Source organism: Gekko japonicus, unplaced genomic scaffold (genome assembly GCF_001447785.1).
Source record: "Gekko japonicus isolate JY-2015 unplaced genomic scaffold, Gekko_japonicus_V1.1 scaffold5729, whole genome shotgun sequence".
Classification (NCBI taxonomy): Eukaryota; Metazoa; Chordata; class Lepidosauria; order Squamata; family Gekkonidae; genus Gekko; species Gekko japonicus.
Window position 1 is genome coordinate 13915 of NW_015177195.1, and position 4638 is coordinate 18552.

The following is a 4638-nucleotide window of genomic DNA, read 5'->3' on the forward strand; positions in this document are numbered from 1 at the left end:
AAATTCTTTTTAAAAATGTTTAAAAGTTCATGAGTTTGTATACAGTATACAGTATTCAGTATACAGATTGAAAACTTCATTTCCCTCTTGAGAGTTTCGGCACCTCTTCCCCCCCCCCCCAAAAAAAAGAGCTCTGGATTGACTCAATCAAGGAAGTCATAGCCTTCAGATTGCAAGACTTGAGCAAGGCTGTTAACGATAGGACATTTTGGAGGTCATGAATTCATACTATTGCCATAAGTCAGAAACAATTTGATGGCACTTAACACAGCTGCGGTGGCTCAAGTGGTTAAGACGCTGAACTGCAGGCTGTGGAAGGTCAGTAGTTCAGCGGTTCGAGACCCGGGCGCCGCATGATGGAGTGAGCTCCCATCTCTAGTTCCAGCTCCTGACAATCCAGCAGTTCGAAAGCAAGAAATTGCAAGTAGATAAATAGGGACCACTTTGGTGGGAAGATAACAGCGTTCCGTGTGCCTTGGTGTTTAGTCTTGCCGGCCACATGACCACGGAAAACGTCTTTGGACAGCGCTGGCTCTGATCCGGAGATGAGCACCGCAACCCTAGAGTCGGATTCGACTGGCTTTCGAGCAAGTGAACCTTTACCTTTACCTAACACACACACACACACAATTTTCTTTTGGGAGTTTCCTTTGGCCTCTATAAGATGTGACCTTTTGGGTAGTGTCACACCCTCTGGAGTGGTCTGTTAGAGGATGCACATCCTCTGGCAAGGTTTCAGAAATGATGTAAGAAAGAACACCCTATTCCAGTGAGTATCCTTGCTTACATTTGGAGTTGATTGTTTATTGAATTTTTCTGCCTTATTGTTGGTTCAGTCCACAATGTAAGCTGTTTTTTTGTGCTCAGCAGAAGCACAGTTTAAAAATGGTGTCTACAAAAAAAAAAAAAAGACTTCCCCAAATACATAGGGTTGGGGAGGTTGCTTTACCATCTTATATTTATCTCACTGTTATCAGTTCAAATTCAGTCTTGTGTTGTATTAAAAGGGCCATAGCATCAAAATCATAGCCCCTCTATATACTGCCTTGGTCAGGCTGCACCTTGAGTACTGTGTGCAGTTCTGGAGGCCTCACTTCAAAAAGGATGTGGGCAAAATCGAGAAGGTGCAGAAGAGAGCGACGAGGATGATTAGGGTTTGAAAAATGAGCCCTGCGAGGAAAGACTGAGGGCCTTGGGAATGTTTAGTTTGGAGAAGAGGAGACTGAAGGGGGCCATGATTGCTCTCTTTAAATATTTGAAAGGCTGTCATTTGGAGGAGGGCAAGGAGGTGTTCCAGTTGGCAGCAGAGGACAGGACCCAAAGCAATGGGTTTAAATTACATGCAGAAAGGTATCGGATCGATATTTGGAAAACCTTTTTCATGATCAGAGTGGTTCAAAGGTGGAATCAGCTGCCTAGAGAGGTGGTAAGCTCCCCTTCACTGACAGCTTTCAAGAAGAGGCTGGACGAACACTTGTCAAAGATGCTTTAGGCTGGTCCTGCATTGGGCAGGGGTTTGGACTAAATGGTCTGTATGGCCCCTTTCAACTCTATGATTCTATAAAAATACTGCAGAAAAACACAGGTGTGTTTATGTCGAAGTTCTTTTTGTGTGCTGTTTGTCATGTATTGTTATACCATACAAAGGAATATTGATGATTTTGTATGGTGTTTTTTACAGTGATAAGAGCAACCATGATGGTCCATCTAATCTAGAATCTTGCTTCAAACAGTGGCCAATTAGATACTCCTGGGTAACCCACAAGCAGGACAGATAGGCCAAAGCCTCTTCTTGTTGCCTCCCTGCATAGATGGTTCCTGTTCTGAGTGTTACAGCCTCAGATATGGAGTTTTCATTTAGCCATTCTATCACTGTTGGTAATAGCAATTGATAGCCTAATCCCCTTTTAATTCTGACTAAACTAGTGGCCATCACTTCATTCTGTGGCAGTGGATTCCAAAAGCTAAAAATCTCTTTGAGTGAAGAAGTCCTTTGTTTTGGCTATCCTAAATTTACTGCTTATAAACTTCATTGTGTGCTTATGAGTTCTAGTATTATGGGAGGGAGAGAAAAATTCTCAATACACCCCATAAATAATTTTATAAACCTCTGTGATGTCCCTCACAGACATAGTTTCTATAAACTGAAAAGCTCCACACTCACCAGCATTGCATATTGATTGGTCTCTGGTAATTTGAATATTTTTGAAATTATTACATTGGGAGATTTTAATTGTTATTTGGCTTATTCTGCGATGTGTTTTTAAAAAGAATTATAACCTATTTCCAGTCCTTTCAGGAAGAAAGGCAGGAAAAATGCCTTAGCATAGATATTGCCATATCAATTGTGTCAGCATTTTCACTGAGTTATCTACCATGACCCCAAGATCCCTTTCCTTGTCAGTCACCAATAAAGATTCCATATGTAATTAATGTGTTTTATGATGTGCATGTACTTATTTGCAAAGTACAGAGGAGGGGAGATGAATTGATCTTAAATTAGTAGCAAACTAAACTGAAATTAATTGATCTTAATTTAGCAGCAAACTAAACTGATATACTTTCAAACATAAGTTTAGAGATTCTGTAGTTAAAATCAGAATGAAAAGGATTAAAACACAATACAAAGTGAAATCCTAGAACAATAAAGAGGTGTGACCACAGAAATACACTCATCTGGCCTTTAACACCACATGAAAAAAATTCCACTTTGAGAACAGGCATGCATGCCATAAATCACATGAAACAAGTTCTTCATGGATAAAAAAATATCTGAAAAGCAGGTTAAAGGTCTCTGTTTTTCTGAAAGACCCAATAGGTAGCTATAGAGGTGGTTATGGAGGCTTTGATTCATTGTTTTGATGCTGAAACAGGATGAATTCACATATTACGTTATTCTTTTGAAACCTTGTTATTTTGCAACCAGTTATAGATCCATTTTAAGTTACTTTCTTCTGGTTCTCATACTCTAATATATTCTTATGATGTCAAGTAAGTCAAAACCAAAATAATTTTGAATTCATGGTATATCATCTTTTGCTATACCAGTTACTTTAGTTTGTGTAGTATGGTTTGATCTTAATAAAAACCTCTGGCTTAGATCCTTAAAAAATGAGTTTCGTGTGTCTCTGCCATGGAGCACACTTCCTCTTTTGTTAAATCTTCTATCTGCACAGGGACCCATTAAAACCATTGATCTTAGGCAAATTGAAGTTTTCACAAGCATGGGCCCTGACCTGGAGCCTCCTTTGCAGGTCCATGGGGACCAGGAAATAGGGTAACTCTGGAACTGCTGACCGGGGAGGGGTCAGTGGCACAGCTGGAAAACAGCTGGGGAAGCCTCAGCTTCTGCACAGGCTCCCTTGTGCCTTTCCCCCCTTGCTTGGCCAATCAGGTCCAAACTGCTACCCAGACCCATTTCCAGAAGAGCTCTAGGCCCTTGGGAGCACTCCATAGTGTAGGGAGTACTCAGTTCAGTTGGCATATCCATACTGCCTGCCTGCTGCATGGCAGCAACAAGTTTTTATGGCTTTCTCTGCTGTCACTAAGGGCCCAAGGTCATGGCTATGGTTCTCCAATATCTGGCCTTGATGCAGAACCAGGTCTATGGTTGAACACTTGGCAGCTATTTCCTTCTTTAGAAAAGCTTACAGCTACCCAGACCCATGCACTTTATTCTCTGCTTGCTGGGCCATCAGAGGGCAACCCCCACACACCCATTACGATTGCTATTCTGTCTCAGCTCATATGGCAACTCCCCAAGCTGTTCTGGTCAACATTCAAGGCCACACGATTTCAGGCTGCCTTTACCCTGGCCTTTTTTGGTCCCTCAAGGTGGAGTATTAGTTTCTGGCTCTTGCAGGGACCAGTCTGGCTGCGCGGTGGGGGTACAGGACATGGACATTTGTGGTTTGGAGTTCTGGCTGGTTGTTAGGCAGTCCAAAATGGACTAGAAGGGTCAAAGTGCACAATTGCACTTCTAGCCCATACGGTGCCTAGACCAGCCCCTTGCCCAGTACAGGCCACTTATGCCTTCCTGGCAATGTGTCCACACCATGAGTCCCCCCCCTCTCATACATAAGGACAGCTTACCACTCATCAGATACCAGATAACCATTATCGTTAGGGCCAGCCTGGTGATGCTTGGCCTCCCCACCCTGGGGAATATGGGGCCAACTCTTCAGGATTGGGTCAGTCACTACCACAGCTGGGCTCGGGCTTCCCCTCTTCTACATCCAGGCCAATGGCAGGTGGAGGTGTGCCACTTACAAGATTTGGCTACATCTGGGTACTGCCTGCTGATGTTTTCTTCATTTAGTTTCAGCATCCTGTTGGAAGTCTATATGGATTTGCAGACACAGAATTGTCCCCTGGGATGGAGTCTACACAACATCTACCAGATTGGGTAGGCTTCTGGGACTGGAAGGATCCTTATGCATCACTGGATTGGCATGAGAGGAATGCTTTGAGACTCACTTGTGCACATGGCTCTTCGTTGCACCCACCAGAGCGGGCTTCCTGACACTCTGGTCATACAAATGGGTAAGAATGACCTTGGTGCCCACAAGAGCCAGGACTTGACAAAAACAGCTGAGGCAGACCTGCAGTCTCTTTCTTCTCAGCTGCCCGGCACCCTGC